The sequence below is a fragment of the Leptonychotes weddellii genome, chromosome 1 (genome assembly GCF_054177405.1).
Source record: "Leptonychotes weddellii isolate Sample4059 chromosome 1, ASM5417740v2, whole genome shotgun sequence".
Classification (NCBI taxonomy): domain Eukaryota; kingdom Metazoa; phylum Chordata; class Mammalia; order Carnivora; family Phocidae; genus Leptonychotes; species Leptonychotes weddellii.
Genome location: NC_138369.1, coordinates 13,708,915 through 13,720,682, shown reverse-complemented (window position 1 = coordinate 13,720,682; position 11,768 = coordinate 13,708,915). Strand labels below are relative to the sequence as shown.

The following is an 11,768-nucleotide window of genomic DNA, read 5'->3' as shown; positions in this document are numbered from 1 at the left end:
ATGGGCATTCTTCTTCAGTGTTGGAGAGAGAATCAACTTGCTCATGTTTTCTGGAGGACTATTAGGCAGTGTATCTCCAGAGCCTTAAAATATACATATTGGTACATATTGCCTGTATACATTAGTACCTACATTTTGTATAAAAATTTGGCAATACCCTAAAACTTAATTGTGTCTACCAGAGTTATACCACAAACACATTTTTCTCAAATGCAAATGTTATTTTATTTTAAAATAATTATATAATTTATCATTATAATTACATATTATATAATATATAATTGTATATTATAATGCATATTATATAAGATATAATTATAATACATAACATGTAATTATATATTATATAATTTAATTAATTGTATAATTATTTTAATTATAATATATAATAATGATAACTATTTTATTTTAGTAGCCACGTTTTAAAATTTTAACATTTTCATACTTATGGGCACCATAATTTCCAAGCACCTTTGGCTGCTCAACTGCTATGTGTACTTCCAAGATACTAAAAAGACATTCACGTTGTTCAAAAAGGAACAACAGACACAGACGGAGTCACTTGCCCCCAACAGCAAACCAAGACCGAATTGCAGTTTCAGCCACTCCCAGAATGTGACCTTTAACCAGTCCATCTGGGATTACCTGGTCAGCACCAGTGAGGCCATCTGCATGAGAGGACCAACCCCGCCAAAGAAACCTTGTCTGAGACAATCCACTCTTTGTTATAAACTTCCTTTCCAGCCCCTCTGTCAACAAAAGCCTTCCATTTTGCATAGCTCCTTGGAGTTCCTTTCAACTAGCTGAATGCGCTGCTGCCTGATTCATGAATCAATGAATAAAGCCAATGAGATATTCAAATTTACGCAGCAGAATTTTTTTTAAAAGATTTTATTTATTTATTTGACAGAGACAGACACAGCAAGAGAGGGAACACAAGCAGGGGGAGTGGGAGAGGGAGAAGCAGGCTTCCCGCTGAGCAGAGAGCCCGATGTGGGACCCGATCCCAGGACCCTGGGACCATGACCAGAGCCAAAGACAGACGCTTAACGACTGAGCCACCCAGGCGCCCCCGAATTTTGTTTTTTTCACAGCTTTCAGCAAAGATGAGTGGAGGAGCCAGATTTATTTCCATAGGTTCTGCAGTAAAGCGTTCAGTTGACAGTGATGTCACAAAGTTACTAAAGTTTCCTTCCTCTCCAATAGTATTTGGGTAAAGATTTATCTCCTCTATAATTCCTGTACTCGAGGTTAGGGTGAGGATACAATGTCCTTGAAGCAAACACAGAAACTTCAGAGTTCTGCTTTACTTGGAGAAGTCCCATACTGAATATTAGGTGCAACATTGCTACTTCTGCTTACGTTTTTTTATTTCTAATAGTTGCCCATTATACCATCCTTTGACCTTGGACCTCAAACTGTGGCTGTGGAGCTGTATAAGTTGTTTTTAAGCAACAAAATTGTCCTTGAGTATCCATGTGGTGGTCAGCTTCCATTGCATACACACCAATTTTAGCATCTTCCTTGGAGTGGGCATTTGGAGAATCTCTACAGCAGGTTTCAGAGGAGACATACTAGCACTCTCAAGGTTACTTCTATTGAGTGTGACTCTCCAAAAGACTGCCTGAAAAGCTACTTATCAAGTAGAGCTAAACTTATTAAACTTGTTGCATTAAGAATGCCAACTTGAGAAAGTCATAATTTCTCAGAAGGGGAAATTCAGAGGAGGCTATTTATAGGGTGTTAGGGCCTAAAGTGGGTGATTTTAAGGAGGGTCTTGCAAGGCAGGAAACTGATTGAGATTAGGCAGAGTTTATAACAATTTTGGATTGGTAGGCACAGCGAGGCAACGATCTTTTTTTTTAAATTTAAATTCCAGTTAATTAACATACAGTGTAATATATTAGTTTTAGGTGTAGAATTTAGTGATTCAGCACTTCCATATGACACCCGGTAGGGCAACAATCTTTAAGCAAGCCTTGATGAGTAAAATGCTAGTTTCAGTAAGTAATCTCTTTTTGTTAGTTTATAGTTTTCTGGGATCAAGTATTTCTTGGAGCAAATAGCTAAGCTATTTTTGCTTGTTCCCAATATTATTTAATATAAGGACAGGAAAAGTATGCCTGGTATTTTTTAACCCAGAGACAGGAAATTAAGTTGGTTTTAGTTCTCTTTATCAGGTTCCTGCAAACTACTTTTGTTGTATGCAACCACTGGTTGCTAGTAAGTCCTATGTTGGTATTGTTATTAAAAAATAGTGACAAGTCTTCTTGTACTTAGCACCTAATGGCCACCATTTCATCTTGCTTGAGCAACTTGTATAAGCATGACAAGGCAGTTCCCAAATCTGTGACAGGTCAGGTAATGTCTTTGCCTGAAGAAAAACGGTGAAAGCAGCCCACTCTCTGCCTTTGACCAGTAATTCTGTTACAGCCTGCTGCACTGAAGGGACTGTCTGAACAAATATCTTAAGGACGTGAACAAAACTTTGTATAACTCTAAAAACACTCATTGTCTTTACCATGATTTTCCATCCCCAAAATACTTACTTAGCCAGATTCACTCTGTTGTTAGACCCAGAAATCTCTTGTGACTGTATTAGTTTTCTATTGCTGCTGTTATAAATTACCACAAATTTAGTAGCTTGAAACAATACAAATTTATTATTTCACAGTTTGGAGTCTGACATGGGGCTAAAATCAAGATGACAGGTAAGAATCCATTTCCTTGCGTTTTCCAGATTCTACAGGGTGCCTACATTCCTTGGCTTATGGCCCTGTTAACCTTAAAAATGAAACTGCCAGTTATTTTACTAGCAAAAATGAATTTAAGAAGAGCAGAAAATTTCAATCTGGCACAGGGAGGCTGCCAGCAAAACCCTAAGCACGTCCTGCAGAGCAAAGGAGGGTAACCCTCTTTTATCCATAGAGGAAAGAGGGAAGTTGGGAAAGCTGTTAGAAAGTCCACTGGACTAAAGTAGGAGTCCAAAGTAAAGTGGCTTCTCACTGGCTGGGCTGTGACACTCTCATTGGCTGGACTGTGCCACTCTCTCATTGGCTGGACTGTGCCACTCTCATTGGCTGGGCTGTGCCACTCTCTCATTGGCTGGGCTGTGCCACTCTCTCATTGGCTGGACTGTGCCACTCTCATTGGCTGGGCTGTGCCACTCTCTCATTGGCTGGACTGTGCCACTCTCTTATTGGCTGGGCTGTGCCACTCTCTCATTGGCTGGGCTGTGCCACTCTCTCATTGGCTGGGCTGTTGCCAGCCGAGGAGGAAAGCCTTTCTTCCCCTGCTGGGGTAGTAAAGCAGCAACTCTAGTAGTAGGTACTTGCAAAGTGCATCTCTCCCTGTTGGGTCTGTAATTGACAACGAGTGACTCCGCATGAAAGCTCCCCCTGCTGGCCTCCCGACTCCATTCTAAAGGAAGTTTACACTTCATTTTCACAGCCCCCCTTCCTTCCATCTCCAAAGCCATCTCTCTGAAAATTCTTCCATTGTCATGTCTCCCTCTAACTATCCTTTTCATCTTCCACTTTTAAGGACTTGTTATTACATTGTCCCCATCTGGATAATCTAGGATAATTTCTTTATTTAAAACCAGCGGAGGGGGGGCGGGGGGCGCCTGGGTGGCTCAGTTGGTTAAGCGTCTGTCTTCCGCTCAGGTCATGACCCAGGGTCCTGGGATCGAGTCCCGCATCGGGCTCCCTGCTCCGCGGGAAGCCTGCTCTCCCCCTCCCCCTACTTGTGTTCCCTCTCTCGCTGTGTCTCTCTCTGTCAAACAAATAAGTAAAATCTTAAAAATAAAAAATAAAAAATAAAATAAAACCAGCCGAGGGGTGCCTGGGTGGCTCAGTCGTTAAGTGTCTGCCTTCTGCTCAGGTCATGATCCCGGAGTCCTGGGATCAAGCCCTGCATTGGGCTCCCTGCTCAGCAGGAAGCCTGCTTCTCCCTCTCCCTCTCCCCCTGCTTGTGTTCCCTCTCTCACTGTCTCACTCTCTGTCAAATAAATAAATAAAATCTTTAAAAAATAAATAAATAAAACCAGCCAATTAGCAAACTTGGTTCTGTCTGCAACCTTAATTCACCTTTGTCATGTAATCTAACATCTACACAGGTTCCACGGATTAGGATTTAGGACGCAGACATCTTTGGGGAGAGGGGCATTATTCTACCTACCACGGTTATCACGTGAAGGAGGAGCTCGGCTGACTAGATGGACTTGCTGATGTCCAGGGCTATCACGTGATCACTGGCAACAAGGTCAGGGAAGTCAGCAGTGATTATGAGGTAGGCATTTTGCTATTTGGGTAAAGCCAAACTCAAATATCAGATTTTGGTAGGATGCCAAGGCTGAGGCTGAACTTCAGTACATTCCTAACACCCTTTGACCCAGCAATTCACTTCTAGAAATTTATCCTACCAGGTTACTCATACAACTGTGCAAATTTATACAAACAAGAGTATTTGCTGCCACATGATTTCCATGAGAGAGAAGCTATAGACAACTAAGTGTCTGTCCATAAGGGAAAGGTTCATGAAAAATAGTACACTTTTATTCTGGAATACTTTGCAACTTACATAAAATGAGGTAAAATTACAGTTGCCGACTAAGAGGATGTTCATGACGTGTTGTCGTTTTTTTAAAAGAGCAAGCTGTGGAACAAAAGGCATAGTATGAAACCATTTTACTTTTTATAAAAGTGTGTCCGTATGTGCACAAATGTGAATGAACATGCAGAGAAAAAGGCCTGGAAGGATATACACCTGTTAGCAATATAAACTACTGTGTTGTCTAGATTTTTATGATGAGTATGCATCACTTTCATTTATCCCTTGACTCAGAAATTCTAATTCTAGGAATTTACTAAGGAAAACATCATGGCGATGAACAGAGATTTATCTGCAAAGATATGTACCATTGTTTAAGAGTGAACAACCGTTAGCACCCAAAATGAAGAGGGAATTGATTAAATGAGTTGTACGTTTATACTCTGGAAGAGTACACATTAAAAATAAGGTAAACAGGGGTGCCTGAGTGGCTCAGTCGTTGGGCGTCTGCCTTTGGCTCAGGTCATGATCCCAGCGTCCTGGGTTGCGCTCCCTGCTTGGCGGGAGGCCTGCTTCTCCCTCTTCCACTCCCCCTGCTTGTGTTCCCTCTCTTGCTGTGTCTCTGTCAAATAAATAAATAAAATCTTTAAAAAAATAAAAATAAGGTAAACAAATATGCTATTGAATGAAAATATTATAAAACATATAATGTGTTTCATTTCAAATACACATGCACATACAAATAAAAATATTATGCAAATATCATCAGTAGCTATTTCTGTATGGTCGGGTAATGGGTGACTTTTACTTTCTTATGATTTTTTGGAAGAGAGGGAAAAGAAGAAAAGAAGTCCGAGGTAAGACTCTACTTCTACACTTTTCTCAGGGTTGAACTTGAGAGGACAACATGCATTAAGGACCCAAGAGTTCTGGGTTTGGGTGAGAAATCCCAGAGTGGGCAGCTGGTCCTGGGTTCTCTAGAGCAGCTATTTAGAAAGCCTGAGCAGCACCCAGTAATCATGCTGGAAGCCTGGTGGTGACTGGGCTTTGCAGGCAGGGGCTAACAGTAGGAGGGGGAGAACAGGCACAAATCCCACAGGCCCAAACACCAAAGTCTCCGGAGTGGAGCAGAAAAGTACCTCCTCCTAGGCTTTCCCTGGGGGCTGAGCCTACCACAGGGCAGCATCAGGACAATTTTAGGCTATCATTACGTGGCTGGTAGGAGTATCCAAGGGTCATAACCAGTCTCAGACTAAGACTCCATTGTAAGAATCAGAATTTTTCTGATGATTCTTATGCTTTTTTATGAGGTCAATGCATCAATTGTGAAAGGAGGAAGGAACGCTGAACACTAAATCACAACTGCCACTTGAAGTTGATGGACTAGGAAGCAACTCAGAGACCCTGTGATTTTTTTTTTTTTTTTTACTTAGACCATCCAGCCCCTGAACACACAGGCAAGAGGTGAAAGTTCTAGCTTAGAGCCTCCTTGCACCGCGTGGCCTCTTTGTGCCCAGTCTGTCTCCAGAGCCAGAATGTCAGCTGCTCTGGCCTGTTCCAATTCTGCTCTTTGAGCTCTACCCGCTGTGCACTGCTGGACGCTTGTCTGACCCACTGCCTGCAGGCTGGACCTCTTTCGCTCTAGTGGATTCTGGGGGGCTCTATTCCATTCCCTCTTCAGAGCTGATGCACCCACCCCTCCACTGCTGGACATAATATTAGCTGACGGTTCACAGCTACACTCCTCACCAGTAATTGCCCCCAGCTATAGGGAACTGCCTGTGCAGGCTACTCCCCCTTCCAGGCTCATGGCCAACGGCTGGTAGATGTGGAGAATTTAAAAGCCTGCTCCTCAGCTCACAATTTGAGTCAACTCTGAGGGACTTCCCCAGCTCCAGATCTGCTTGTAGGATTAGCTGAGGCCCCATCTGCAACCTCACTGGGGGTCAGCTTCTCCCTTTGCCCAGTTCTGCCTCCCTCATCCTCTTACAGTTTTGTCTACCGAGTACAGTCTCTAACAAACCGGCTGTACAAGTTTGCTGAACAAATGCTCTGCAGCTCAGAGTCTGTCAAGGGAAGCCAAGCTAAGATAGCCTCCCACTGGGAGTCAGGCCCGTGTTTGCTGTAGAATCACAGGAAACAAGCAAACCCATCAGAGGGTAGAGAGGTCTGTGTTCAGCCCGGCCTGTGTCCATCACTAATAGCGTGATCTTGGGAGTGTTCCTTGACCTCTTGGGTTCCCAATTAGTACATGAGGAAAGAAGACAGGCTGGCTCTGCTAGTCATGGAGGTGGTGGAAAATCCAATCTTACCATACATACATATACATAATATAGACTAATACAGTATGTATAGATGTATATATTCACATGCAAATATTCCCTAGCTCTGGGCACAGAGAGGGCCTTGGAGCAGTAACACCTCCAACAGCAATGTACCAGATCTAATACCAAGTACCAAGATCTTGGCTTCTAAATACCATTCTCCATGAAAAGAACCAGAATTCCTTGGCTGTGACAAGAAAAGTTATGAGATGAGCTTGGAATAATTTATGCCAGACAACAAGGAAGTGCTGAAAGAATGATACGGTTTTTATCAAAAGGACATAGAAGACAGTCAGAGAGGCTCTCACTAGTTAAATCTGAGACAATTTGAGATTAATTTTTAAAAATGATCTCCTAATGTGACCTGCAAATTTAACACAATTACTATCAAAATCCAGTAGGATTTTGCTTTTGTTTTTCTGCAAAAATTGACAAGCTGATCCTAAAATTTATATGGAAATGCAAAGAAGCCAGGATAGCCAAAACAATCTGCAAAAAGAACAAAGCTGGAGGACCCACACTTCCCAATCTAAAACTTAGTATAAGGGAGTGATTGGCAAACTTTTCTGTAAAGGGCTAGACAGTAAGTATGTTAGGCTTTGTGGATTTTAACTCTCTGTCACAACTATCAACTCCATTTTTAGTATATTCAGTGTTGTGCAATCATCCCCACAATCTAATTTTAGAACATTTGTCACCCCTTAAAAAACCTTGTACCTATTAGCAGTCACTCTTCATTTCCTCATGCCACCTTCCCAGCCATAGACAACCACCAATCTGTATTCCGTCTACAGATTTGCCTGTTTGGGACATTTCAAATAAATGGAATCACACAATATATGACTGGCTTCTTTCACTTAGCATTATGTCTTCAAGGTTAATCTATGTTATAGCATTTGTCAGCATTTCATTCCTTTTTATAGCTGAATTATATAGTACATTGTATGGACATACCATAATTGTTTAATCCACTCATCAGCTGATGGATATCTGGGTTGTTTACATTTTGGGGCTATTATGAATAGTGCTGTTATGAACCAAGTACAAGTTTTTGTGTAGACATATGTTTTCATTTCTTTTAGGTATATACCTAGGAGTGGAATTGCTGGGTCATACTGTAGCTCTGTGTTTAACTTTTGAGTAAACTGTTTTTCAAAGTGGCTGTACCATTTTATCTTCCCCCAACAGTGTTGAAGGGTTCCAATTTCTCCACATGTTAAACAACACTCGTTATTATCTTTTTTATTATAGCCATCCCAGTGGGTGTGAAGTGCTATCTCACTGTGGTTTTGATTTACATCTCAATAACTAATGATGTTGAGCATCTTTTCATGGGCTTATTGCCGTTTGTATGTATTTGGAGAAATATCTATCTCCTTTTCCATTTTTAATGGCTAATTTAATTTTTTATTATTGAGTTTAAGAGTTCTTTTTACAGTCTGATACATGTTCCTTGTCAGATATATAATTTGCAAATGTTTTCTCCCATATGTGGGCTCCCTTTCTTCATGGTGTCCTTTAAAGTACAAAAGTTTTTGATTTTGATGAAGTCCAATTCACCTGCTTTTTCTTTTGTTACTTGTGCTTTTGGTATCATATCTAAGAAACCATTGCCACATCCATAGTCATGAAGATTTACCCCTATGTTTTCTTCTAAGAGTTTTACAGTTTTTGTTCTTTTGAGTTGATTTTGTGAGGAGGTAGACCAGATTCATTCTTTTGCATGTAGATATGTGATTGTCCATTATCAACTGCCAGAGTTAACAGTTTATATCCTTTTTTTTGTTGGTCTAGTTAACAAGGTTTTGTGATTTTTTTTCATCAAAATTGTTAAAGCTAAATTTAGTCAAGCTAAGTTTCAACATGATATCATAAATTTCCCACCAATCATACAAAATATCCCCTTGGGTCAGTTCTAAATTAGGCTCATGCAACAAAACGCACATTTCATTTGAAAGCTTTTGTGTAGGTGTGCCCAAGCTGTCAAATCCAATTTAATAGGACCAAATGCCTAATAGTTGAAGACTTAGTTTTTCATCAGGCTGTCTCTAGAGAGGTTCCAAGCAAATAAAATAGTGAAATCCCATGAAACCTTTTTTCTTTATTTTATACCAGCCAAGGAAGATCGGTACTAAGTAATTTGGAATAGTGTCAAGGGGGATTCAATTCATTACCGCACTAATTCTGAGGGGGGGCAGGGAGGAGTGGTACCTTGACCTCTGACAATGAACAACAGGGTCTTTGGTTGATAGGAGAGTGGGAGGTAGTTCTGACGTAGGTGACTATGGGAAAGGTGTAGAGGGAAGATGGACTTATAAAGGCATGCTGGGATGGATGGGTGGCTGAGAGAGGGCTCAGATCCCTGGCTGAAGATATATGAAGATGTTGTTAAGAAAAATTACTTGGGAAAAGGGCAAAAAGATAGTTGACATGTACTTTCAATGTCACTAGGGAATTAAGGGGGATGATGGTTTCATCCAAGAGTTATTCAATTACCTATCTTAAACGAATGTGCCTTTGTTATTTACTATCAATTACTCTAAAGTTATATGCTAAATATTATCCAGTGGAAAAGATAATCCCAAAGGTTACAGTTTGATTGCTCTGCTTGACACGAACCATTTTTACATCTTACCCAACATTTTATTTTATTTTAAATATTTTATTTATTTATTTGAGAGAGAGAGACACAGCGAGAGAGAGAGCACAAGCAGGGGGAGTGGCAGGCAGAGGGAGAAGCAGACTCCCCGCTGAGCAGGGAGACCGATGCGGGGCTGGATCCCAGGACCCTGGGATCATGACCTGAGCCAAAGGCAGTTGCTTAACTGACTGAGCCACCCAGGCATCCTGCTGTTTTCAGGTTTTTGAAATCCTTTGCCAGGATTCAGCTGTGATGACCCACTGACCAAGAGTTGTTAAGTGTCCTCTGAGGAAAAAAAAATCAGCCCTCACTGCAACAAGGAGCTCAACTCTAAATTGCCAATGGAGTCCTCATTCTTCATGGATTTGTAAAAAATTAAATGAAAAAGCTGTGAAAAACGTATTCCAAGGGAGTGGGAGGCTCTTTCCCAATGGCTGTAATATTACATCATAGTACAAACCCTAGGGGGCCAGACATGCCAGGTAAGCCAGACATTCTCACATGAGCATGTGTTTAAGAATGATTTTAGGCAATACTGCATCTCAGCCCCTGCCTGGGCTACCTGCTGCCCCACTGTTGAAAGTCCATGTTAAGACATTCAGATGCTCCTAACTTAGCACATAAAGCTGACTACTGCTTTGGTTCTCTAGGAAATGAGAGAACAACCCTCTTGGCTTCAAGTATGGTCTAAAGTTATTAACAAACTCACTGGGGCTAACGTTCACTGCCTGGAAATGTTAACTGTTTACAAGTGTTTCCTGGTTAGTTTGAGAGCTTCCCAAAGGCAGAGATGATCTCATTTATCTCCATATCCTCTATTTATACCCACAGAAGTTGGCAGATAGAAAGCATTCAATAGATTGCTGTGAGAGAACACTTTTTTTGGAAAAGTTCTACTGGCAGGTACTATACCTGGCAAACCAAAAAATAAAAATAAAAGATGTTCACAGAGAGAAGCAGAAATCTACTAATTTATTGCTCCAAGCTTGGGATTAATTTTGATTTGCTTGGGTTTCTCATGGTAGGGGCAAAATAGCTTGGATTAGATAAAACAAACAAACAAAAAAGGTAACATTTGTGTAACTCAATAAAAATTACCTTTTCAGTAAGATCTGAGCACGATTTATCAGACAGACCAATTTCTCAATTAAAAAAAAAGTGTAGGACATTACTGTACTTCCTTGGAGTATACATATCATTTTTCTTTCTGAGACACAAATAGTTGTGAGTACTGTATAGGGAGGCAGAAATTAGAGTATCAGAGGGATAAAATGACACAAAATTGTTTCTACCGTGTGAGGCACTTGGTTGAATTATGTTCAGTCATATGCTAGGGTTACATGATGTGAACTAAACAGACCAAAGCTGTGCATATTACAATAGTGTTCAAAGGTAGCATTTATAAATACTAAACATATCTCTAATTTCAAAAACAGTTCACATTTATTTGGAATGGACAACAGTACATTTATAGTTTGGTCCAGAGCTGTCTTAACTCTCTTGACTTCTGTCAAATTATAAAATGGAGAGATCTAAACAATCTGGACATCTGTCAGAATATCACATTGGTCCACCATATTGATGACATCATGCTAATTGAACAAAATAGGCAATAAATGGATAGCACTGGAAAGTCCTTGGTGAGACTCATGTGCTACAATGGCTGGGAGATGAATCTTATGAAGATTCAGGGATCCATCACATTCAGTAAAATTTTTAGGAGTGTAGTAGTCTGGGATATCACCTCCAGAATGAAAGACAAATTATTGCATCCTGTACCTCCTATCACCAAGAATAAAGCACAATATATCCTTGCCAATATTTGGTATGGTCAGTCTCTTTAACTTCAGCTATTCTAATAGTTGTGTAGTAGTTTCTTGTACCATTTTTAATTTGCATAATTAATTTGCATGATGTTGAACATTTTTCATGTTCTTACTTACCATCTGGATATCTTCTTTGATGAAGTGCCTGTTCAAATCTTTTAATGATTAAAATTGTGTTGTTTTTTTACTGTTGATTTTTGAGAGTTCTTTACGTATTCTGGATTCAAGTCTATCATATATACGCCTTGCAAAGATTTTCTCCTAGTTTATGCTTGGTCTTTCCATTTCCTTATTTTTTAAAGATTTTATTTATTTATTTGACAGAGAGAGACACAGCAAGAGAGGGAACACAAACAGAGGGAGTAGGAGAGGGAGAAGCAGGCTTCCCGCTGAGCAGGGAGCCCGATGCGGGGCTCAATCCCAGGA

General features: G+C 40.5%; 1 long non-coding RNA gene across 3 annotated transcripts in view; it reads right to left on the bottom strand.

The window, feature by feature from the left end:
• Positions 1-357: 357 nt before the first annotated feature.
• The window catches only part of LOC115942360 (uncharacterized), a 34,943-nt gene continuing 23,532 nt past the window's right edge, over positions 358-11,768 (bottom strand). For 2 of the 3 annotated variants that reach the window (XR_014139627.1, XR_014139626.1), the window contains one exon: positions 4,709-5,173. This is a non-coding gene — a long non-coding RNA (uncharacterized LOC115942360). Of the gene's footprint in view, positions 2,999-3,094; positions 5,174-11,768 lie in introns of those variants that run through there. The other variant, XR_014139620.1, reaches the window with a different exon arrangement.